Source organism: Taudactylus pleione, unplaced genomic scaffold, assembly GCF_031769625.1.
Source record: "Taudactylus pleione unplaced genomic scaffold, aTauple2 ptg000065l, whole genome shotgun sequence".
In the NCBI taxonomy this organism is placed as follows: domain Eukaryota; kingdom Metazoa; phylum Chordata; class Amphibia; order Anura; family Myobatrachidae; genus Taudactylus; species Taudactylus pleione.
In genome coordinates this window covers 1,140,981-1,168,181 of record NW_028284467.1, presented here as the reverse complement: position 1 = coordinate 1,168,181, position 27,201 = coordinate 1,140,981, and positions in this window count along the sequence as shown.

The following is a 27,201-nucleotide window of genomic DNA, read 5'->3' as shown; positions in this document are numbered from 1 at the left end:
GGGTAAGTCATTTTGACATCTCAGGTTGACACCAGCATGCCTCTTAGTGAAGCCGGTGATACAGGGAGTAGCCTGCCTTTGAATGAGCTGGCATTTTGTGTTAGATGCTGCTGCTGCTGAAGGCGATACACCCACCTAGTGGACTGTCACTGTTATGTAATTTTTAGTTTAACCAGTACTGCTTGTCACATATCTGTGGTCAAGTGAATAGTGTTTACAATGGCATTTTCTAGGCCAAGAATTCTTTTTTTAACCTCTTGCTACAAGTGCGGGTTTGCTATTTTGGTAAAAATGGAATTGAGATGAAATTTGGTAGCGAGAACACAGGACCTCAATTAACTATCTGAAACCAGATTCATGGATGGCAGATATAGGGCACAAATCTAATACTAGCATAGCCATCATGGATTCAGTGATCCGCTGTGCAATTGGATGGCAGCTTTCATACTTGCTTCCTCTTGCAAATGATTGTTTCACAGTCAATTGTTGTTTGAAACTCAAACTACTAGTCATCTTCTTGGCTCCCTTCTGGGATGAAGATTCACCTCCAGCAGCAGCAGCAGCATCCTTAGCACACAAGGATTACTCTACGGAATTCTGGATAGGGGAGAAGTCAGTTAGCATTTACAAATTGGATGCAAGAGGACTACCTCTGATCATTAATGAGGAGATGGATGATGAAGGTGTTGGCGGTGGAGATTGCATGTGCTGGGATATAGCTGAGAGCTGGGAGCTAGCTGATACTGGAGTGCTTGGTATTATTTTATTATTTTACCAGATTTTTCAGATTTCTCCAAAAACATGGCATGAACTAATTGCAAATGACGTAACAGGGAGGAGGTTCCTGGATGGTTAACTTCCCTAACGCTACTTACTTTGACTTCACAAACGGTACAGATGGCTTAGCAAATGTTGTCAGGATTTGGGTAAAAATAATTTCACACCAAATATGTGTTTTTTTGTCTTTTGCCTAGGCATGACAATTGCCTTGTTTTTATCATGGGCAAGAACAGCTGCCACTAGTGGCTGACTTACTTTGACACAAACAACATCCTTAACATTTGCATTAGCATCAGATACACAAATATCCTCCTCATCTTGTTGCACTTCCACAGCAGTATCCTCAAATTTTGTGTCACCATCTTTATTTGTGCTGCTCATCCCCACATTTGCAGAGGGTGCAGAAATGGTGGAAGGAGGCGTGTATAGTGTCAGGAATGTCAGATTCACACATAGCACTCGTTGACACCCTTAGGGATTTGTGAACACACAGTTTGTTTTTCAGCCTTATTGTTTTTTTTCTGCAATTATTTTCTTGTTTTACATTTGACATCTCTAGAGCCTTTTCTTGCCACTGCATGTGGTGTATGGCATGTTGGCATTTTTGTATTTTGGCAGTGAACTTTCCTTTTGGTATTAGAGGTAATGATATTTTCTTAAACATTGTGAAATATTGTTTAGATTTCAGGTTTACTCCTTTGCCCTTGACCACTGGTTTCAGTAGTTTTTGAACTTGAAGTGCTATATTAAATGGCAGAAGCAGCAGAACTAGTAATTTATTATTATTATTTATTAACAGTTTCTTATATAGCGCAGAAAATTCCATTGCGCTTTACAATTTGAATCAAGATTAACATTATACTGGGTTGTAAAAGACATACATACATGACATACATAAGGGTAAGAGGGCCCTGCTCGCAAGCTTACAATCTATAGGGAAATAGGTGTTGATACACAAGGAGAGGTGCTATTGCAAATTGGTCCAGCCCAATTGCAGATATTCTTGGTGGGCTGTATAATCCAATCACACTGGAAAGTTGGCCTAGGGTTAGGAGGATGTTCATTTGAAGAAAGAGAAGATGTGATAGGTGTTTACTATAAGAAGAGAGTTAGATAGGGAGCTATAAAAGGTTAGGTGGGCGGTCCTGGAATCTGATAAGCTTGTCTAAAGAGGTGAGATTTCAGAGACCGCTTGAATGTTTGGAAACTAGTGGAAAGTCTTATTGTGCATGGGAGGGCATTCCACAGGGTGGGTGCAGCCCGAAAAAAGTCCTGTAACCGTGCATGGGAACAAGTAATGCGCGGGGATGAGAGATGCAGATCTTGTGCAGAACGGAGATGTCGGGTTGGAAGATATTTTGAGATAAGTGAAGAGATGTATGTTGGTGTGGTTTGGTTAATAGCTTTATGTGTGAGTGTAAGTATTTTAAATTGAATACGGTAGAAGACCGGCAGCCAATGGAGGGACTGACAGAGTGGATCAGCAGACACTGAACATTTGGTGAGAAAGATCAACCTCGCAGCTGCATTCAAAATGGATTGTAGTGGGGAGAGCCTGTTTTTGGGAAGACCAATAAGGAGACTATTGCAATAGTCAGTGCGGAAATTATGAGTGCGTGTATAAGAGTTTTTGTAGTGTCTTGCGTAAGATATGGTTGAATTTTGGCTATGTTTCTTAGATGTATGTAACAGGATTTAGAGACAGATTGAATGTGGGGAACAAAAGACAGTTCAGAGTCAAGGATCACACCTAGGCAGCGAGCTTGTGGGGTGGGGTAGATTGTCGAGTTGTCAACAGTAATAGAGATATTAGGTTGTTAACTGCTATTGGCTGGTGGAAATATAATTAATTCTGTTTTGGATATATTAAGTTTGAGGTGGCGAGATGATATCCAAGATGAAATGGCAGAGAGACATTCAGTGACACGGACCAGCACAGATGGTGACAAATCTGGGGAGGATAGGTAAATTTGAGTATCGTCCACATACAGATGATACTGAAAACCAAACAAGCTGATTAGTTTGCCAAGAGAGGTGGTATATATTGAGAAAAGCAGAGGACCTAATACTGAACCTTGTGGTACTCCAACTGATAGAGGTAGCGAAGTGGAGGTAGAATCAGAAAAGCGAACAGTGAAAGAGCGATTAGATAGGTAGGATGAGAACCAAGAAAGGGCTGTGTCTTGAAGACCAATGGATTGTAGTGTTTGTATGAGAAGAAAGTGGTCAACAGTGTCAAAGGCAGCTGAGAGATCTAGAAAAATTAGAAGTGAATAATGGCCTTTAGCCTTGGCAGTGACCAGATCATTTACTACCTTAGCCAGTGCTGTCTCAGTGGAGTGTTGGGAATGAAAGCCTGACTGAAGTGGATCCAATAAGTTGTGGGTGTTAAGAAAGTGTGTGAGGCGAGCGTAGGCAAGTCTCTCCAGTAGCTTGGAAGGGCAAGGTAGCTGGGAGATAGGACGGTAATTTGAGAGAGAGTTAGGGTCAGAATTTTGTTTTTTCAAAATGGGAGTGATCACTGCATGCTTGAACAGTGATGGAAAGATACCAGTAGAGAAAGAGAGATTACAGATTTTAGTTAAGTGTGGAATGAGCACAGGAGACAGAGCTTTACTGATTTGTGAGGGTATAGGATCAAGACGAGAGGTAGTAGAGTAGGAGGATGAGAAGAGTGTAGCTACTTCATCTTCATTAGTGGGGTCAAATGATGAGAATGTGCCACTGGGTTCAGGTAGGGAATTGAAAAAGACCCTGGCTGAGGAAGTGCATTCCATTTCATTTCGGATATTATCAATCTTGTTTTTGAAATAGGAAGCAAGATCTTGTGCACAGATAGTAGCAGGTGGGTTGGGTGATGGAGGGGTAAGAAGTGATTTAAATGTATTAAAAAGTTGCTTGGGGTTAGAGGCTTGGGCAGAGATAACAGATTGGAAATATGTCTGTTTGGCATTATCCAGTGCATTACGATAAGAGTGGTAGATCGTCTTATATGTAAGGAAGTCACTTGGAGTATGAGACTTTCGCCACTGACGTTCTACTTTACGTGAGAGTTTTTGTAGGTGTCTTGTTAATTTGGAATGCCACGGTTGACGTCTAAGTCTACGCGGAATGTGATGGGTAGCTGGAGCTACTTCATCAAGGGCTAGTTCTAGGGTCTGGTTCAGGTGTGATACAGCAGTCTCAGGAGAAGTGAAAGTAGAAATAGGTAAGAGTGATTGTTGCAGAGAGGTGGATAGTTGTTCAAAATTAATAGCATTAATATCTCTGCGGGTTTGAGGAGGTTTGGTTGATATGCTTGGCATTGAGGCTGATGTAATGGAAGAGAGTGTGCAGGTGATAAGGTTATGATCTGAGAGAGGGAAAGGAAAATTAGTGAAATCAGAGACTGAGCATAGTCTGGTAAATACAAGATCAAGGCAGTGGCCATCTTGATGAGTAGAGGAGTCAGTCCATTGGGAGAGGCCAAGAGAGGATGTTAAGGAGAGAAGTTTGGAGGCATGAGGATATTGTGGACTGTCAATGGGGATATTGAAATCACCCATAATAATGGTGGAGATGTCAGAGGATAGGAAGTGAGGCAGCCAGGCAGAAAAATGTTCCAGAAATTGATTGGGTGGTCCAGGTGGACGATAGATAGCAGCAATGCGCAGAGAGAAAGGAGTGAAAGTCCTAATAGAATGTAATTCAAATTATGTAAATGTAAGGGATAGTACCTGTGGAATAACTGTGTATGTAAAAGATTGGGACAGTAGTATTCCTACTCCACCTCCTTTACTATTACCAGGCCTGGAGGTATGTGTGAAGTGTAGACCACCATGTGAGAGTGCTGCAGGGGAGGCAGTGTCTGTTTGTGTGAGCCATGTTTCTGTTAATGCCTGAAGATTGAGGTTATTAGAAATAAAGAGGTCATGGATGTATGTTAGTTTGTTGCAGACAGAGCGTGCATTCCATAAGGCACATTTCAGTGTTTTGGAGGGTGATGGGAGGCATGTGATGTGTCTGAGGTTTGCTGGATTTATATTCCGTGAGTAGGGCTTGTGTGTAGGGCCTGGATTTGGTGATATGTCACCAGCTAAGAGAAGTAGAAGGAGAGAGACATAAATATAGTTCTGTGTTTTGTATGAAAGTTTTTTATGGCAACAGGTTGTGGATGTTATGGTCAATTTAGAAAGATAAGTAAATAGCTCGTGTGTGTTCACAAGAGGGGAGTAGATTATTGAGGCTGCAATGTGTACAGAGGGGTGAGCTACAGGGAGAGTAAAGGATGTAATAGCCTTAGAGAAAATGCCATGGAGTGAAATAAGAATGAATAATGTTTGGTACATGATGGTTTAGAATAAAAAGAGATAATCCGTAGAATACAAATACTTATTGTTTGCATATAGAAATTACCTGCTATATGATGTTGTTCAATGTTTGTGCAACTGTTTTTTAACTGTTCATTTTGATACTTCATGCATAGGATACTTCATGCATGGGATGCCCAGCTCAATAGAGCCCAGCTCTCTAGATCTGACTAGTAATATATACTGTGGCTGATTAACATAGGCTACATCTGAGACATTTCCAGCTGACCTAAGGTGTTAAATTGCCTTGTGTTTGACTATGTAAACAACAGCCCAGTTTGCCATCATAAACTATGCTTCACTAACAACAACATCACAAAAATAGGAAATGAATATTGCAACAATTTAAGATATCACATACATTTAAGTTGAATGAATAAAGTTCAGAGTATGATTGCAGGAGGGTGGAGATCACATACATTTAAGTTGAATGAATATACTTGTGTGTGGGTAATGGGTTGCTGCTCCTGCTTTTCTATCAACTGATCCATATTGACTCACAGCACTTCTAGTACTTTTGTAACGTCACCTACTGAACATTATTTTTTAACACAGTACCTGAACACACTCAATTTTTATAATTTTTTCTTAACACACTGTGACTCACAGAGCTTCTAGTATTGATGCTATGGAACCTACTAAAGGTTATTTTGTAACACAGTGCCTGAACCTGAACACACTCAAGTTTTTTGTTTCTTTCTATCACACTGTGACTCAGCGCTTCTAGTAATGTTGACACTGCACTTCCTGAACATTAATTTTAACACAGTGCCTCAACCTGAACACACTCAAGTTTTATAAAAAAAAATTTAACACACAGAGACTCTTAGCACTTTTAGTAATGGTGGTACAACACCTACTGAATGTTATTTTTAACACAGTACTGGAACCTGAACATGAACACACACAAGTATATTCATTTATTTTAAAACACTGTGACGCAGTGCTTCTAGTATCGGTGGCACCTACTGAATGTTATTTTTTAAGAAAGTGCTGCAGCTCACAGTCCACAGTGCTTCTATAGTTTTTTTTTAATGACACAGTGCCCCTAAATGGTGTTTTCTAAAATGACAGTGCCCATACAGTACATGCCTTTAACCACTTAACTGACGATTTTTCCGGCAAAACCAGTCAGAAATTGCTGGGTCCGCAGTAGAGTCCGGGGAGTCAGAGGAGATCCATTCTGCACATGTGTAGAACGGATATTCTCTTCAAAAACAAAGAAGGGCGGTGCGGTTGCACCTTGTCAGCTGAAGCACAGTTGGCTGCATTCACTTCCCATGCAACCACGTAAGTTGTAGCTAATGGCTTGACAAACACAGAACAGTGCTCCAACTCCAGTCCGACTAGTCCACTCCGCATAATGGTATTTAGTGCTTCTGAGTGTTGCAGCCCAAAGTCCCAAAATGACACATTGCCCCTAAATTAACAATGAATAAACAGTAACAAACAACACAGTGCTTCCCACACCCTCTTCCTCTGATCTTCTGTGTGAAATGGCACCAATTCACAAGGGAGGGACGTTTATATCCAAAACACGCGAGACCCGGCGCTGGGAAGATGACATTTTGCCTCATTTTGGGATCCGAACCTGGCGGGAAAACCAGAGCCGTGACTTGTACCAACTCATAACCCCTAAGTTCGAGTGGGCTCAGTTTCCAGGAAACTGAACCCGCTCATCTCTAGTATTAAGTGAAGCACATCAACAGAAGAAGTACTAGATAATTGGAGGTGGGGTTCATAATTTCTAGCACAATTTTGTTTATTGAGTAACCTAATGTTCCTTCTTTATGTACAAATTGAAAGCTTAAATTCGTTTTATGCTGTATAGGTCATATTGAGCTATTCATATGCATATCATAATTATATAATAATTATGTAATAAAAAATATCATAAAAATATAAGAAACACCTTTATAGGAAGCATTTAAAAAATATGTAAACTTAATTCACGTATAGGCTTCCTTCGATGATTAAGGGGTATATTTATAAAATATTGGAACTTGGGGCCTGATTCAGATCCAGACACAATGCAGCGTACTTTCGCAACCGTCAGGGGCTGGTTATGCGAATTCTGCAATCGCACGGCCAGGCTTAAGGACGCCCTCTATGTCTTAGAGAGAGATGGCAGAGTGATAGCATGCCGATGTAATGACGCGCACTTTCCTTTTTTAGCACACGCCATCTCTAGGAAGTGTATGTAATATCAGTAACATCGAGAGCCATCGGAGCTGCTCGCAGCCCTTTAGGTAGACTCTACCCCGTCGCAAGCACTGCGATCACTGCAGGCTGAAATACAACCAGGTGATGTGTACAATGACGCTTCCATGCTAATTATGCACGCCCAAAGAACGCCGTTTTGACGCTCAGACATGCCTGCGTACGTTCATCCACTCCCCCCCTTTTCCAGCACCTTTCCCTGTTACCACCCACAAATGGCACTATCTGTCACTCAAAGCTGCGCTCAGTCTTTGTGCTACAAGTGCACGATTCACGATCGCAGTGACTGGCTTGAGCACGCGCACTGCGACACATACACATGCACAGACGGGCAACTATCGGCCATAGCGTGTGATCGTGTCTTAGTGACCGGGTCTGAATCAGGCCCTTGGTCCAAATAATTGAAATTTCGACATTTTAGCAGGGGTCTGCTTTTGCAATCGAAAACAAGGGACTGCAGCAGATACAGTATCTCTGATATCTGCTGTAGTCCCTCATACATACAGGGCCTGATTCAGACCCGCTCGCGAGCGGGTCGATGTTTGGCCACTGCACCTGCGCACGCCGGAGCCAGCTCCGATGTGCACATGCACGAGACCCGGCTAGCGACGGGCGTTCCGTCGCTCCTGGTCTTGCACCAAAAAGGGGCATCTGTTGATGTTCATTGACAGCTCGCCCCGTTTTGTAGGCGGGCAGGGAGGGTGGCTGGCCAAATGGAGGCGTTCGCGATGGAACGCCTTCCGTTTGGTGGCGGCCCGACTGGCATCACGAGTGATGTCAGTGCTGAACTCCCAGCTCTATTAAGAGCCAGAAGCTCACTGGGGCTTGCGGGAACGAGACCCTACTACAAGGGTCTCGTCGCAAGCCCCGATGGTCGCGATGGTCGAGACTATTGCGACCATCACCAGGCCACTCGCAATAGCTGTGGTTGGTCACCCACAGCTATGCAAGCGGCCAGGAGGCCGCACAAAAAAAACCGCCCTGATTCAGAGTATCCAGCTCTGAATCAGGCCCGACGCTCTGAATCAGGCCCACAGACCAGTGATGCTTAATATCTTGGGTAGCCCCAAAAAATGTCTGTTTTCAGGGAATATCCCGTAAATAATTTTTATACAGTAAATATGCCCCTAAATGAACCAATTGAGCATCCACATGTACATGGCCAAATTAATTTATAATATGATTAACGAAAGCTTGGTTACCTAGATGAGTTTTATGCTTCCTCAAGCGAGCTTAAAATCACTGGCAATTCATAAGTTATGTGACTCGTAACTTATGAATACAGTATACTGTCCATTCTTGCTTTGCACTTCTGCAAATAAAAATTGGATACAAATTTAAAATAATGATGTGCTGGAAATAATTAAGTGAGAGGACTGATGAAGGTGTATGGCCACTCAACTCATGTCTCTATTGTGAAAATCCTGACAGACTCTTTTTCTTTGTTGATGATTCCTTGACGTAAATATTGAATGAAAATCTATTGTAGCCTAGAAATAATATTCCTGTCAGGTAATATTTTGTAAATGTGTTATGATCCACGGCGTCCCACTCTTCCTCCAGTGGTGGTGCTCTCCAGTGTTAATGCAATATTGTTTCTCACCAATGGTGCTGTACTTCTGCTGGTGCTCCAGGCACTTCTTGGTTTATCTCTGGAGGCAATTGGCTAATGAGCTACACCTGTTTTTCTTGCCTTTTACCCCACTTCTCTGAGCCACATCACCAGTTCTAGCTACCTAAGAGACTATCCAGCTTATGCTGCTAGCAGGAGGCTCTCATGTTACCTGAATCAATCTGGTTCCTGGCTACCAGTTCAGATCCCAGGCAGTTCAGAGTCAGCAGTCCATTACAGCTTCACGTTACCTCCCATGCCAGTCTGCACCCTGTGCAACCCATGCTCCTCCAGTGAGTATCTGTAGCTATTCTCATAAGCGCTTCTAGTCATACTCACCAACATACTTACCGTGGCGACTCGATCAGGTCATTGTGACTCCACCCCCTGCTATACAGTGACGATCAGTATGATCTGTGCAGGCTTAGTTAAGACCAAGGGGGCTGCCACTCTTATCCATCAGCACTTCCCCATTCAGTGTGACTTTTTTTGTTTTGACAAGAATTGTGGATGCTACATGGATCGAAGAAGACTTGACCCCTTCAGTTGGTAAGTAATAAAGTGGTGAATGATGTTGTGTGGGGGAGTGTTTCTTTTAAGAAATGTACAGTATACAACATGTGGTCTGTATTTATTGTAATATTTTTTTACAGGTAGACTACATGTGCAGCAGGCCCATAATGTCCAGGTATGCTTCCACATGCTGGGGCAGGCTTGCTGGGGCCTGTAGTCTGCCAGGGATGGTTGTTTCCTAGGAGGAGGATCCCATTTTAATTTTAGGGTCCTGACTGTCAGAAGAATTTTAGCCCTGGGCTGACCAGTTTGGGGCTGGTTGCAATTATGGCAGGGGACCCCAAGTTTTGTAATATCCTGCTATAGCATCAGGCCCCTCAGCTGGTTATGGTTGGTGCTGGTTATTTTGAAAATAGGGGAAATCCCACAGCATTTTTCCCCCTATTTTCCAATAAAAGACCAGACAACAAAATGTTTTTTATGTAACTGTTTCGCTGCTACCGGCAACATCTAAACTAGATATTTGTAGAAGTGTGTTGGTAATAGTGACGTGTGCCTACCCCCGTGTTTAAGTTTTGGACCTGTATCTCCTTCGTGTTTTGGATCTGGATTTGGTTTTGCCAAAACTGCCCTTGCGTGTTTTGGTTTTGGATCTGTATTTTTTCAAAGATTTATAAAAACTGCTAAAATCACATAATTTGGGCTTTTTTTTGTTGCTCCTACAGTATTATTAACCCTCAATAACATTAATTTCCACTCGTTTCCAGACAATTTTGACCACCTTACATCTCACAATATTGTTTTCATCCAGTTTAGGCCCAAAAGTTGCGCCAAACTAGCTGCAGTGGGCGGCACAAACACTTGGCAGTTCAACTTTCAACGTGGCAAGGAAGGTTTGATTTGTAGTAAATTCTAAATTTTTTTATTCCGAACCAAATTTATGAGGGAGGAGGGGAGAGCAGGGGTGAACAATATGACCCATGTCTTGCCCATAAAATCAACTTGGTGGTTTAGAATACTTTTTTAAATTAAAGGGGCATGCTAAAGGGGCATCCTAAGGAGGCCACGGCCGCCTGCACACAACCACCGGGGGGAGAAGAGGAACAGCTGACAGCGGGTGCTGGGGATCTCCCGCCCGCTGTCTCATGCCAGCCAGGACTCCAGCTGTCTGTGGCCATAAATATTTCTGGACATTTTCGGCATTTAGCAACTGCATGTCAAAGATTGCAGCAGCTGTGGCAGTTCAACTTTCAACATGACACATCAGGAAACATGTTTTTATTGTTCAGCCTGAGGGAGTTGGAGTATATATGTAGTTGAAGGCAGGGAAAGGAAGGGTTGATTCATAGTAAATTTAATTTAATATTTTAATTCTGAAGCAAATTTATGAGGATGGAGGGGAGGCATTTACAAAAAATACAAAAAATATTTAAATCATTCATATCAGTCCTTGCCCCAGTTGAGCTCTTTGTTGGTTCTGCATATTTTTTTTATAAATTAAATGGGCAAGCAGGAGATGCTGTCTGCAGCACACAAAATGGAAGCTCTGAACAGGAAGGGGGCAGAGTAAGGCTGGAAGGAGAGGAGAGAGAACATCTCCAGCTACCATCACAAAATAGCCTCTTCATTTGGTGTTTGAGTTGCATCTGATCAAAAATGGCTGTTATGATCAAGGAAAACCAAGCCCACCAGGTTGGTATCTGTCATAAACTCACGGATGGATTGTGAATGCTACTCGTATTCAGGGAATTGGCTAGACCTATTCCTGAGGCGCGGAGTGGAATATGCTGGAGGTTTTCACCAGGGACCCTCGCAAGCAGGTATGGACTTGGCTGAGTCTGACACACAGGTCACGGCCCTCAGGTTAGGTTTCTCTATACAGGTGCTGGCAACTTGGTCGGTATACAGGAGACTTGAGCGTAGGCGACTAGCCGGGTCAGAACCAAACAGATGAGATGGTACCAGGGAGCAGACGTAAATGGGTCACAGGGAATAGCCGAGGTCAGAACCAGATATCAACTTAGAACCAGGGGTCAGGCAGAATCAGAGTCACGAACACACCAAGGTCAGAACCAATTATCAGGATATGCACAGGAATGCTGGGGTATGGTAATGGAGCCTATACTCTGGCACTGGAGTGCTCCCAGAAACTTCCTTTCATAGGTCAGAGTTCAAAACTAGCCCCAATCAGCGCTTCCTATTAGGGTACATGTCCCTTTAAATCTTTAGCAGAGTGGTGCGCACACTCCTAAGGAGGCCGCAGCCGCCTGCACACAACCACCGAGGGAGAAGCTGACAGCGGGTGCCGGGGATCTCCCGCCCGCTGTCCCATGCCAGCCAGGACTCCAGCATCGCCGGACCAGGTAAGAGAGACCTGGTTTTGGCGACGCCACGACAGTATCTACAAATCAAGGTTGAAAATGGCATGAGTATTTTGCAAGTACAAAAATTTCTGATTTTAGTTGAAAAAAATACAGTATGAAAAAAGAAAAGGTCAGAGCAGCGGCACAAAAGCACGGCAGTTTAAAAAAATATAGGACATCTATTAAACATTTGCCACACAGGAGTGGCAGACAGGATGGCAATTTTAATCAACTATAAAATTTAAAATGTCAGGCAGCAATGCCCCAAACAGCAAATAAAATAATGCTGAAAAGAGGTGCAAGATGGAATTGTCCTTGGCCCCTTCCACCCACCCTTATGTTGTATATATTAAACAGGACATGCACAGTTTAACAAACCAATCACTTCAGGTTCCTAGAAGGTTATGGTCCCTACCTCTACTTACTACTCTGATCGGAAGTAGTCCTGCAGCCAATTTGATAAGGCTAACTCGGTCCTCCCCTATCCAGGATTCCTTAGAAGATCCTTGAGCACTATGGCCCTCATTCAGAGCCACTTGCTAGCGGCAGTACGCTCGTTCCGAGCGATGTTCGCACATCTGCGCATGCGTACGGATCGTTATACGCATGCGCGAACCAGTCAGTGCGGCCGAAATTCATGTGCTCGCAATATAGCGAATGCCTGCTATTTTGAGTGACAGAATGAGGCGTATGTGGGTGGTAACAGGGGAAGGTGCTTGAAAATGGGGAGTGGAGATCCGAACGCAGGCGTGCTTAAAGGTCAAAACGGGCGTTTTATGGGTGTGCATAATTAATACAGCAGCGTCATTGACCACGTCTCTGGGTTATTTTATAGCCAGAACTGCTCGCAAGATTGTGGTAGCAAAAACCAACCACAAGAATAGCGAGCAGTTCATACGCTGGTCGATGTACTCGATTAATCTAATAAATAGCGGACATGACGTATGGTGCGAGCGGCCAGGGGGCGTTTTTAACAAATAAACGAGCGTATGTTTTGCTCGCTCGTTCAGACTTAGAGGTGTGAACAGACTGCAATTTGCGAAGGGATCATTTGAATAGCCACCCCTTGTTTTTGAACGAACGACCGCAAATAGCGAACGGCTCTGAATCAGGCCCTATGCCTGCTGCTTCTGCTGGGAGTGGATCTTCATCCCAGAAGGGGACCAGGAAGACTACTAGTAGTAGTTTAAAAGAACAATTGACTGTTAAACAATCCTTAGCAAGGGGGTACAAGTATGACAGCAGTCACCCAGTTGCACAGCGGATCACTCACGCCATAACATCTATGCTGGTATTAGATATGCATCCAATATCCGCCAATAATGCAATGGGTTTTAGACAGTTAATTGAGGTCCTGCGTCAGCGCTACCAAATCCTATCTAGATTCCACTTCTAAAGCAATTCCCAGCCTCTACAGGGACATTAAAAATAACTCAATGTGTCCTCAAAAATACCATTGTACCTGTTGTCCACTTAACCACAGATATGTGAACAAGCAGAACAGAGCAAATGCAAGATTACATGACTGTAACAGCCCACCGAGTGGGTGTCTTTCCTTCAACTGCACCAACAGCACGAGCATATAAGAAACAGCAGCTCATTCAGAGGCAGGCTACTCTGTATCACCGATTTCACTAAGAGGCATACCGCTGACAGCCTTTTAGAAAAACTCAGGGAAATAGTTGCAAAATGTCTTACCTCGCTTGGACTCTCCTCAGGATTTGTGATTTCTGACAATGCCACCGATATTGTGAGAGCATTACAGCTGGATGAATTCCAACACGTCCCATGTTTTGCTCACACAATCAACTTGGTGGTGCAAGTTGTAGGAAGCTCCCCACTGACATCACTGCTGATGTCAGTGCGGCCGCCCACAAAATGGCAAGCGTTCCATCAGGAACGCCTCCGTTTGTGTAGCCACCCCCCTGCCCCGCCTACAAAACGGGGCGAGCTGTCGATCACCATCGACAGCCGCCCCTTTTGTAGTGAGCTCCGGAGTGAGATAATTTCTCTCTCGCTCCACGGCTTGCGCACGTGCAGTGCGGCCACTGTGTGTGCGCAGGGCCTTAACATCGACCCGGTTGCGAGCGCTCAGTGCTTGCGACCTGGTCTGAATGAGACTCTATGTGTCTGACAAATTTGGAGCAGACAGCATAACCAATACTCTATCTTCCAATAATCCTGTCAGATGTGATCCGAAGAACTGAGTTTATTATTCAATAGAGGAACTTGTGTGAATGTACACAGATACATGCGTATGAACGAGTGTGAGCGCGGTAAAACTGTAAATATAAACAATAAAAGGCAATTACAATATGTACATGGAAATGCAAGGCAAACATATACATAACATGGAATATGCAAACAGCATGAAATATACAGTATGCAAAGTATAGGCTGCAGTGTCACATAGTACAGCTAACATACATAACTGGCTAAACAGATCTATGATGGCACAGTAGAAGCTTAGAAACTCACCATCAGATGCTATACCAGGTTGAGCATATGAAGTGATGACTGTCTGGGACCATGTGTGTGGAGGAAATGGCTGCTTACAGCTACTTTAGCCCAGAATGCATTGCTAGACTGCTAAGGCATGTTAGGAGGGACAAAATAGATCAGATTTAGACTGCTACTGTCCTGACCACTGGGTGGGGCTGCTAATATGAATTAATGTAACATAACAAACCCTATGCTGAAGGCATGACAATGTAGAAAATTGCAGCACCTGCAAGAAATGTTGAATTTTCCCTGCCACCAGCTTAAGCAAGAGGTAGTTACAAGTTGTAACTCCGCAAAACAATCACTTCAGTGACAGGGACTACCAATTGTGGCTGAAGTGATTCTTTTGTTTGGGCACCCAAAAAACAAGCTATCAATGGGCAGCTGACATTGCTGGCAATAATCTCTCCTTGCACAATCTGGCTTTACATAGGCAAGATGTTGTCACCATCATTCGATTCTTCACCCTCCTTAGTGTGTGCATCATCTTCACACAATATTAATTGATTTGTCCCCGCTGGAATCCACCATTACAACCTCAGGTACCTCTGTAATTTTTTGGATGTAATTGGCGGTAAAGGTCTTCCTAGTGAAATTTGTAGTTCACTTTAATGAACATCTTCTTTTCCACATTTTGAGGAAGTAGCCTCCTACACTGCTTGCTGACAAGGTTCCTGGCTGTGCTGAAAACTCTTTCTAAGTACACACTTGAGGGTGGGCAGCCCAAGTAAAGCAAAGCCAGTTTGTCCAAATTACCTTTTTTTCCTGCCAGTAGTGAAACGGACTGTCTGACATGCCTATTTGGATGCTATCATTAAAATAGTCCTCAACCATTCTTTGAATGGTTACCATATCAGATGAAGTCACGGTTGAGGTCTCATTAATTGTAGGCAATTCTTTTAGACCAGACTAGATGTCAAAACTTGGTTGTTTTGACTCATCTGCATCACAAGTGGATCTTTTTTGGGGGGAAAGTTTAGTTTCTTCCTGGCAGTGCACTTGCTAGAGAAACTGAAGGAGGTGCAATCACAGTATCACATGCCGCATGAGCTGACAATTTCAGCTCTTTGCATCTCTTCATATCTATGTCCACTGGAAAGAAAGAATAAAGGACTTGATCTACAAGTCCGACATGCTTAGCGGAATCAATTAGTTTCAGCTCCTCCTTCAGTTTCTCAAGATGCTTTTCCAGCAGTCTAATAAGGGGTATTACCTGACTCAATCTGGCAGTGTCTAAACTCACTTCATAAGGTGGCTACATTGAAAGTTTTCAGCACTTTGTACAACACAGAAAGTATTTTCCACTGAGGTTGAGTAAGGTACATTCCCCCTCCTCTTGCTATGTCATAGTTCATTGTGTAGCTTTAGATGGCTTGTTGCTGTTCCTCCATCCGCTGAAGCATATAAAGGGTGGATTTCCACCTTGTAGGAACAAAAATAGGCCGTAAGTACATGATTTTAGCTGTTTTTATATTTTTTTTTACTCAGAGTGTTCAGCACAGCCGGGTACCTTGTCAGCGATCAGCATAGAAGGCTATTTCCTCTATGTCTATCAAAATGAACTACAAATTCTATGAGGAAGACCTATGCTGCCAATTTCATCCAAAAATTACAGAGCTACCTGTAATGGTGAATTCCAGCGGGGACTAATTAATATTGTGTGAAGATGATGTACACACTGATAAGGGTGAGGAATCAGATGATGATGTCAACAACATCTTGCCTCTTTTAAGACAGTTTGTACACATAAAGATCATTGCCAGCAATGTCAGCTGCCCATTGGTAGCTTGTTTTGTGGGGGCCCAATCGCTTCATGATTGAGGATATTGTTGATGAAGGTGTTGGTGGTAAAGATGGAAGGTGATTGGATCTAGCAGAGAGAAGGGAGACAGCTGATGCTGGACTGCTTATGGTTACATTTTTAGCCAATATTTCTGAATTTTTTCTGTTTACTGTGGCTTTACAAAATAATAGAGATGACTTGACAATTGTTGTCCGGATTTGGGTACAAATAATTCCACACATAAGAAGTGGATTTTTTTGTCTAATGCCCACGCATGACAATGGGCTTTTCCTTATCATGGGCAACAACTGTTTCTACTGGTGCATGATTTACACAAACAACATTTACATCAACAACATCCTCATCATCAACATCCTTATTAGCGTCAGCTACACAAATATCCTCCTCATCCTGGTGCACTTCCACAGAAGCATCCTCGATTTCTATGTCAGCATGTTCACTTGTGCTGCTCATCCCTACATTTGCAGAGGATGCATAAGTGGTGGAAGAAGGCTTCTCTTCGAGTACAGTATTGGAAAGCTCAGGCTAACTCATGGCACCCGCCAACATACTTAGGGGTAAATTCACTAAGATTCCAGTTTGGTCAAGTTAGCAATCTCTGGTGAATTTGGGCATTTTTTCCCACTCGCAAATTTACTAATGACAAACTCGGGAGAGAAATCTCCTTTGCTACGGGAAAATACTGAAGACTTTGCAAACTCTCTTCACTTCACTTCACCATTGGTTAAACTCAAGTAACTTTTCACTAGTGAAGATAGCATTCGGGAATTTACCAAGATGAGAGTTTATAAGTTCTCATGAGGACTGACAACACTCCTCTCAAAATTTGTGAAATCAATTCACCTGCCTGTGAGCTGCAAGTTTGGCAGAAATATACACAGATCAGAGTGATCCATGTTTCTGCCTGTAAATAGTAAAAAAAAGGGTTAAATTAAAAAAAGAAATGATGTAGGGTCCCCCCCAAAACCATAAACAGCCCAGGACTGCTCAGCCAGTCCTGGTTCTGAAAATTACAGGAAAAAAACGTGTAGGGTTCCACCATAATTTAGGAACCAGCACCTGGTTGCAGGGCCAGTCCTGGTTTTAAATATAGCGGGGAATAATGTGTAGGGGTCCCCCTATATTTAAAACCAGCACCGGACCCAAACTAACCGGGGTGTAATGCCACATCCAGGAGATCCTATCTCCTGGTCTCCATGGCCAAAGCATTTGCACCCTAAGCTGGTCAGCCCAAGCCAGGGATCTCATGGGAGGTGGTGACCTCCCAAGAAGAGGTCCCCCCTCTCCCAAAACCCCAGGCTTGGGCTGAAGCCCGGGGCTCTTCCTGCACCGCTGGGCTGTGGGGACAGGGGTAATAATGTGGTAAATAGTTGAAAACTATTGTATTTTACAGTGGTACTACAGGTGCCAGCATGCCTGCACTTTTGCACTTGTGAAACTACAAGTGCCAGCAGGCGGACGGCACCCATACCGCCACTGTAAAATAAATAGTTAAAAAACACAGTACACACACACTTTCTAAAGTAAAACTTTACACACCTACCTACCTCACTCACACATACTTACCTGTGAGTCAGCTGGTCCGTCCCCTTGCCCCAGTAGAATCAATTTGGAGATCTTATACTCACCTCCATCCTCGCGCTGGTCTCTGTAGCATCCAGGGGTCTTGGCAAAATAAAAAAAACAGAACCTGATCCATATACTTACATTAGCGCTGTATGTGTGTGACCATATACACCACTAACCGACTCCTGACTGATCAGTGTGCCACAAGCCAATCAGTGGCCGCTAACTGCAGAGCTGCCGCTGATTGGCTCCGGCTCCTGACAGTTCCCACGTGGGCTGGAACTCCAGTCTCACCCCTTAGACTCTCCTCAGGGATTTGCGATATTTCTGAGCACACAGTTGGATCCTGTGCCTTAACGATTTACATTTTTTTTTAAACATCTACAGGGAGAAGGGCTTATATCATCATAAGAGACAGAACCACCAGTCATAAATAAAGGCCATGGCCAAGGCTTTTCTTTGCCACTTCATTTGGAGAAAGGCATATTGCCAACTTTGTCTTTCTGCAGCTAACTTTCCCTTTGCTGTTTTTTTTCTTTACTACTGTAAAAGATTGCTTCTTTGATTTTAAATGCCCTCACTTAAGCCCTTGGGCATCAGCTTTAGTAGATGACATAAACGGGCTAGTATCATCATGACTGGTGGCACTAGCAGCAGCTCCAGCACTAATATGTGGTTCATGCTCTCCTCTCAACTGATCGCTCTCCATATGGATGGACAGCACAACCCTGGACAGCACACCCTTTGATGGACAGCACAGCAAACCCCTGGATGGGCAACACAGCCCCCTGGACAGAGCATGCACACCCTGCCTGGATTGGACAACACAGCCTTCTCTCAACAGAGCACAGTACAGCTCAGTCATACAGCCGTGACTCAACAAGCAAATGGCACCGATCACCATGGGGAGAGACATATACAATCCAAACCCGCAAGAATCCAACAGCGGGAGAATTACATTTTGCCAGACGGGAAAACCAGCGCCTGACTCGGGTCCTGCTTGGATCGGCTATGTTCGGGTGGGTCCGGTACTCAGAGAACTGGATTTATATACAATCCAAACCTGCGAGAATCCAACAGCAGGAGAATGACATTTTGCTTCGTTTTGGATTCTGAGTCAGACGGGAAAACCAGCGCCTGGCTCGGGTCCTGCTCGGATTGGCTATGTTCGGGTGGGTCCGGTACTCAGAGAACTGGACCTGATCATCTCTAGTTGGTACTATATTATATTTTCTACTATGCTTTTAATTTTAGTCTATTAATTCTTGATCAATAAAAACATTCTATAGGGTTGTATAGTTTATTAAATTGCCATACTGTGCCACTTTTTTGCTAGAAATTATCCCTGCAATGCTCTAGTAACAAGGATAGCTAGCATATAACATTGGAAAGCAGAAGTACATAAACTACCTTTTTCTGCCATGAGGTGACAACTAGAGATGAGCTGGTCCGGTTCTCTGAGAACCGGACCAACCCAAACTTCCAGATCCGAGGCGAATACCGAGCCAGGCTCGAGTTTTCCTGCATGACTTGGATCTCAAAATGAGGCAAAACGTTATCCTCCAGCTGACAGATTCTCGTGGGTTTTGGATTATATAAAGGTCCCCGCGATCGGCGCCATTTTCACTCCGGCTGTAGAGAGAGAAGCTAGCAGATATAGTCAGTCACTGTCAGTCACTCAGTGTGTGTGTCCAGTCGGGGTCTTGGCCTGAAGGCTACTGCTGTGTTGTCCATAAAGGGGCTTAGGCTGCAGTATATAAAGGGGGGCTTCCTTCAGCGGGTGCTGCAGCTGCTGTGTCACTTGTGCCGTCAATTAACTCTGGCTGCTGCTGTGTTGTCCATAAAGGGGCTTAGACTGCAGTATATAAAGGGGGTTTCCTTCAGTGGACCCTGCAGCTGCTGTGTCACTTGTCCTGTTAGTGGCTGCTGCTGTATTTTTGTCCTGTCCATCAGGCTAGGGCTGCAGTCCAAAAAGAGGTGCTGTGTTGTCCAGGGGGGCTGCTCTGTCAATTAGGGGTGCTCTTCCCCAATTTAAAAAAAAGTGCTTTTTTTGTGTGTGCATTAGCAATTTAGCTGCGCTCTTATTGTACGGTGACACTGCCACAGTTTATTGTCCACATATTTGTGACTCTGCAGGTGGTCTGTCCGCACTCAGCAGGGGTGCTTTGTTGTCCATCAAAAAGGGGTGCTGTCTGTGTTATTCATCAATGGGCTGCTGCCTCATTCAGGGGTGCTCTTTCCCAGTGTGAAACAAATAAAAGTGAAATTAAATCAATAATATCAATATACCAATACACAAAAAAAGGCTATTTTGTTTTGTGTGTTTGCATTAGCAATATAGCTGTGCTATTATTGTTTGGTCACACTGCCGCCTAGACTGCAGTTTATCATCCACGTATTGTGACACTATAAGTCATAGCGCAGTGAGTTATTCTTATTCATAAATAATTAATCTTGTGACACTAAGTGGTAGCGCAGTGTGTTATTCTTATTCATAAATAATCTTGTGACACTGTAAATTGCAGCACAGTGTGTTATTCATTTCTTATTCATAAAAACATCAGTAAAGCATCCTGAGACCATTCATGTGTGGGGTTGCAACTCAGCCAAGGGAGTGGGATCACTCACAATCTTGCCTAAGAACACAGCCATGAATAAAGTGTGGTACCAAAACATCCTCCAAGAGCAACTTCTCCCAACCATCCAAGAACAGTTTGGTGACAAACAATGCCGTTTCCAGCATGATGGAGCACCTTGCCATAAGGCAAAAGTGATAACTAAGTGGCTCGGGGAACAAAACATCTAAATTTTGGGTCCATGGCCAGGAAACTCCCCAGACCTTAATCTCATTGAGGACTTGTGGTCAATCCTCAAGAGGCGGGTGGAAAAACAAAACCCCACAAATTCTGACAAACTCCAAGCATTGATTAGGCAAGAATGGACGGCCATCAGTCAGTATGTGGCCCAGAAGGTGATTTACAGCATGCCAGTGCGAATTGCAGAGGTCTTAAAAAAGAAGGGTCAACACTGCAAATGTTGACTCTTTGCATAAACTTAATGTAATTGTCAACAAAAGCCTTTGACACTTATGAAATGCGTGTAATTTTACTTCAGTATACCATAGTAACATCTGGCAAAAAAAATCTAAAAAGTAAAAATACTGAAGCAGCAAACTTTGTGAAAACCAATACTTGTGTCATTCTCAAAACTTTTGGCCATAGCTGTATAAAAAAATAAAACAAAGACACCATTATGGTTTAATACTTTCTTATGTAGATCACAGGTTCTCAAATTCGGTCCTCAGGACCCCAAAGTGCATATTTTCCAGGTTTCCTCACAGAATCACAAGTAAAATAATCATCTCCACCTGTGGATCTTCTAAAACGGATGTAGTTGGAACTTCACAGAGAATTACCACAGCTGTAGGCTGATTACAGCTGCGGTAAGGTAGAGTAGATAGGGAAAAGTATCCATTTGCTGAAAAGCTGTCATCACAAAAATGACAGCTTTTCGGAATAGATACTGATGGAGAGGAGAAATGATGAATTCCTCCGGTAATTAGGTAGAACTCCATGCGAGTTCTAAACCTAATTACCTCCATCGATTTTTTAGTTATGATGAATAGGCCGCTGAGAACGCTAGTCATGTAGATTTAAGGTGTAGCCATGATATAATACATACAGCCATCGATGTGATGTGTCTTTTTAGATCAAAATGTGCATCTTATTTGCATAAATATAACAACTGGAAGCGACAAAACTACATTGCTTGCTTGCACTGATCAGTTCGATCTGCGACAATTGGATATATATATATTTGAATGTGAATCTGTATACGAAATGCTGCGATGCAGTGGCCACAGCTTCTTCTTATGCCAAGTTCTGAAACTTTGTGGGGGAGAGGTATTAAGCCTTGAAGAGAGATAAAGTGGAGAGAGATAATGTACCAACCAATATGCTCCGAACTGTAATTTTATCAAACACAGCCTGTAAACTGACAGGCACTGATTGGCTGGTACTTTATCTCTCTCCACTTTATCTTCAAGGCTTAGCACATCTCCCCCTGTATACTGTCGAAACTAGATTATTGGCTGAGACAAGATCAGTTTAAAATTGAATCGCAGCGACACCATCTTGCGACTGGCCGCAAGACGCCATTTTGCGAGATGGCCGCCTAAGCGCCATTTTAGATAAACTCACACTTTAGTACATGTGGCGATAATACTATTAGCGAGTGACGGCGATTCACCAGAAGCCTATTTCATGACTTTACGTATTATAAAGGATATATATTTTAGAAATGATTTTATAGTATGTTAAAATTGCATTAGAGCAAGTGGCCAGGTGACAACTGGCTTGTGTAGATAAGCTTCCTGGATAGTGTTTGCCCTCACTACAGGTGGCCTGGCTTGAATACACACACCTTACATTAGCAAGCTTCCTGCAATGAAGATTAGAGTGTCATCTTAGGTCTGTCTCTTGTAGCTGGGTTATTTGCATTTCACACAAGAGTTTCTTTTGAAGCCTGGGACAGGTGGGGGGGACTGCTCACAGAGTGGGCTTGTGGAACTGGCTCAGCATGTCACACTGCTAAAATGTTCACTCAGTAAGGGTTAACTGCTCCCTTTCCTCATACACACATTAATACGTCTTTATATCAAACCCTGGATACCCACACATTACATATCTACACATAAGGTTCTATAAGCTCTAGAGCAGTGATTCCCAACCTCGGTCCTCAAGGCACACTAACAGTCCTGGTTTTAGTTATATCCATTATTGTGCACAGATGGTTAAATCAAAATAACTGAGGTACTAATTAAGTCACTTGTGTTCAAGTATGGCTATCCCTAAAACCTGGACTGTTAGTGTGCCTTGAGGACCGTGGTTGGGAACCCCTGCTCTAAAGTGTATGATTTAAGTTGGTTCAGTTAGTTTAAATGCTGATAAATAAAGATATTTGATAACTAAGGTATTATACATGCTAAACCAGTCGTGTTTGGAATTGTACTGATGCATACTCTTTTCACAGTATTCCGGTGTTATCGGTGGGGAGATCGCATCGTGCATTCCCGAGTTATGGATCGCAGAACTTACAAGCAGCAAAATGTATATTTTAGAAACAACTGTTAGAATGCTGCCGGAGGCATGAAGAGGAAGACCACCAGCTGTTAGAGGCAGGGAGAGTCTGTTTGAATCAGCCTGTTAAATGTGCTGTAACAGATGCTTCACCCCTGAGAACCAATGATATCGACAACAGACTTCCCTATTGTCCTGTTTATTCTGGGGGGGTATAAATATGAGTGTACGAACACTGATTCTCAGTCTTGGTGCCGAATGCTGAATGACTAGGGGTCTCTTGTTGATGCCTATCTCTGGGTCCGGAAGCGCCTGCATATGTATACTGTACTTGGGTCTGTATAATTTCCTTTTGCACCTAAATTGTGTCTTGATCAATTGCGTGTAACTGTCTGAACTTTTACCTGAATATCACTTGTGCTTTGGAACCACAGATTCCACGTCTAAGTCTTTATTTATGGTGTGACTGCATACGCAAATTAGCGTCATCCTTAGAAGGTATAGGCAGTACATTAGAAGGTATAGGAAGGTGTGTATAGAGGTTCATTCTAATATTAACAGATGGGGGCTCATCGAGTGAAGTCACTTACCTACTCACATGGCACATACGGCTATCGATGTCTCAGCAAAGGGTGGAGTGGCCACATGCAGGATTTTCCTGCAACCGCTTTGTGCTGAAAAATCGCTATCCATTTTCGTGTGAGCAAAGGAAGCTGACTAGAATCCAGGGACAAGAAAGGAAAAAGTTTGTTTTCCTTTGTTGATAGAACCTAACGTTTAAATGGGCTGCCGCAGTATTGAATACGTGGCTGAGTTGCAGCTTTGCGCACAGCAAATACGCACTTTTGCGTACGCAGTTAAAAAGTCATTATACAGTTGTGCGGTAGTTGCATTATTGTGTGTGCGGCTGGTCGCACAATAGTGTATACGTACTTCCGGTTCTGCTGCCACGTGTGTTGAACAAAGCCGCTGAGATTTTGTTTTGTTATTGATAGCTAGCATTGATGTAAGTATCTCGATTGGTGTTGCCATAGTCTGGGAGAATGTTTATTTTTCTGCGCAGGAAAAGAGTGTGTAATAGTGAGTATTTGTTGTTTTAGGGTGTAACACGGTTCCTAAGGTTAAGGGTATTGTATGACCCTTAAGTACTAGGCGCAGCGGTCGGCCTAGTAGCTCGGTAAGTAGCTTACTGTTCTATACACATCAGCAGCTGTACATGTCATCTTTGTTGTAGGGACCAGCTCTCAGTGTGACTGCAGTGTTCAATAATTAGGTTGGGTTATTTGAGCATTGTAGTTGAGCCGCACTAGGAAACTTGTGATTGTGAACTGAGAGATAATAGGTGAGTGAAAGCATCTAGAAATAACTTTCATAGGTGAGTTAAAGCATCTTGAAATAACTTTCATAGGTGAGTGAAAGCATCTAGAAATAACTTTTATAGGTGAATGGAGGCATCTAGAAATTTCTTCCATAGGTTTGCTGCTGTTGAAAGCGCAGCTCTGGTCAGCACAACATAGTATGCATACTAAGTACGGTGCCAATGCAACCAGGTATTGTGATTTATGGTTAAATATGACGAGAAAGAGTGTTAGGCCGTTTCCTAGAATTGGTAGCTTTGATAAGGAGATACTGAGCAATGTCCGAGAGTACATCTGATTGATTCATTCTCGAGTGAATAAGGTAAAATATTGTGAATGTTTAAAATTGTGGCAGCATGAAGGGGATGCGTGGCTTAAAAATGTGCAAGCGACGCAAACTAGCGTCGTGAGCGCATTGCCAGAAAATACATCCGCAACGTTAAATTGCAATACGGGCGAGCTGCAAATTGGCTCGCACGTGTGGCAAGGTAGCATTGTGGAGAGTATTGCCAGCAGTTCACGCTCACCTCCCCCACATTATGTGGATGGAGGTGCAAGTACAGTTACCAAAAATACCCATAAAAATGTAACAAGCAATTTGTACCCTCTCTTAAGCAACCATAAAGAAAATGTTTATGATATGGATGATGAGCCTATTGTAATGTCTGCCATTTCCCATGCTGTGCAAATGATAGATGCTGCATCACCACAATCACGGGTGGTGCCGCCATCTCCATTGGTAACAGCAAGGGAAGTGTTAACACACTCTGCACCAGTAGAGGAAGTTGTTAATACCATACGTAGCAGCAGCAGATTAAACCCCCAGCCGTTAACCAGGTCAAAGGTAGCAGCGCTACCGGTCTGCATCCCATTCGGACGATAACTGTTCCGAACGGAAATGCAGATGCGAACGGTGTAGTGCCCACGAGGGAAGTAGTAATGCATTGTCCTTGGACAAGAGCAGAACTAAATTCCATCATAAATGATTTCCCCGATCCCAAAAAGGAACTAGCCAAATGTCAAAGATTTTTGAGAAATTTGGGTAGTTCTCATGAGCCAACTAATAAAGATTGGCGTGTGGTGTTAAGGGCCTGTCTACCACGCAATACCGACGTGACAAAATTTATCACGAATTGTGCATTGGATGGTGACATTCCCTTAACAGACCAAGTAAACCAAGGTAACATTTACCACATTGTAACTCAATTGGGTATATATTTTCCAGTAGTAGTTAACTGGAACAAAATTTTCACCATTAAACAGAAAGAGAGTGAGACTGCAGAAGATTATTGCGATCGGGCTCTGCAGGCTATCACCCAGTACACTGGGATAGAAGATATTAAAGATAGCACTCACCACAGGGGAATGATAGTCACGGTACTCATGGAAGGTCTGAGAGATGACTTAAAGACTCGGGCTCAGACCTCACAGCCTGGCTGGAGGGGAATCACAATAGATAACCTCATAGAGTCTGCCATAGAACATGATAAAAAATATCACAAAGAAGAGAGAGACCCAGGGCGAAAAACTAATGGCTGTCAGTATCCAAGCTCTGGAAGGAATGACAATAACATCACAGCCAACTGACACACCTGCACCCACACACACATCTGCACCTGAACAATTACACATCCTCACCAATCCCACACCACAGCAAACACATCCTTACCCCACATATCATACACAACCACAGGTCCCATACTCATATCCCCCACAATATCCTTACCCTCCCTATCCTTACCCATACCCACCACCTTTCCCTCTTGCTCAAATCCCACAACAATCTTTTCATCCACCCCGTTCAAAATTATGTTTTAACTGTCACCAAGTGGGACACGTACGTAAGTACTGCAAAGTGAAGAACACCACACAGGAACACGAGTTTCCCATGGGTTCATAGGTAACCCCAGTATCTTCTCCCAGGCCTTATATGACTGTTTACAATCTTTTCAACCTGCCAATGTATCTGTTCTAATGTAAAATGTGGATGATTTATTGTTGTATTTTAGGTCATGTTTAAATGATATTAAACTGTTGTGCTTTATCTCCCACTCATAGGACACATGGTTGCTAAGGATAAACAGCAGCTATGCCAGGCTGAGGTCGACTACTCGGAATATTATCCAACCCAGTGGCACAGGCATTATTTAGAGCAGTAGCTATTAATAACAAAATTTTATTGCAGGAACCTGTATGCAGATACTATGGGGGTCATTCAGACCCGGTCGTTAGCGCTGATGCGCTCGGACCGGGTCGATGGCCCCCTGCAGAGCATGCGCACGACGGCACCGGTGCCATCGTGCGCATGCGCGAGACCCGCTACGACCGACAGCGCCGGTCGTAGCGGGTCTCGATCCAAAGGGGGCGAGATGTCGATGTTGATTGACAGCTCGCCCCGTTTGGAAGGCGGCCCGGGGGGGTGGCAGCCCAAACAGGTGCGTTCCAATGGGAATGCCTACCATTTGGGGGCGGCCCCACTGACATCACTAGTGATGTCAGTGGAGAGCTTCCGGCTCAGACAGAGCCGAAAGCTCTCCGGGGCTTACGACAAGGGAGACTCTACCCTAGGGTCTCGTCGAAAGCCACGATGGTCGCGATGGTCTTGACCATCATGACCATCACCTTAGGCGGTTGTAAGGCTGTGGGTGTTAACCCACAGCCTTACCACCGCAAAGGAGGACGTCTTGAAAATTCAAGACGTCCTCCCCTCATTCAGACCGACCGCACGGTCTGTGCGACCAGCTCTGAATGAGGTCCAATATCCCTAGAATTATTAAAAATGATAGGGGGACTTATTTTACAGGTGACGTTTCCAAGAACATGTGTAAGATGATGGGTAACAACACTAAGATTATCCCAGACTGTCTTTTCCTTTATTTGCCCCCCTTTGAGATACTGTTCAAACAGGCAGCCTCATGTGAAAATATGATAATGAGGTTACTGTGCAGGGTCTCACGAAGATGAATGAGAATAACCGAAATTGAAAGTGTTATTAACTAACGTCTAATGCAACCTGTCATAATGTCAAATCTGGAAGAATTTGTTATGATCCAAAT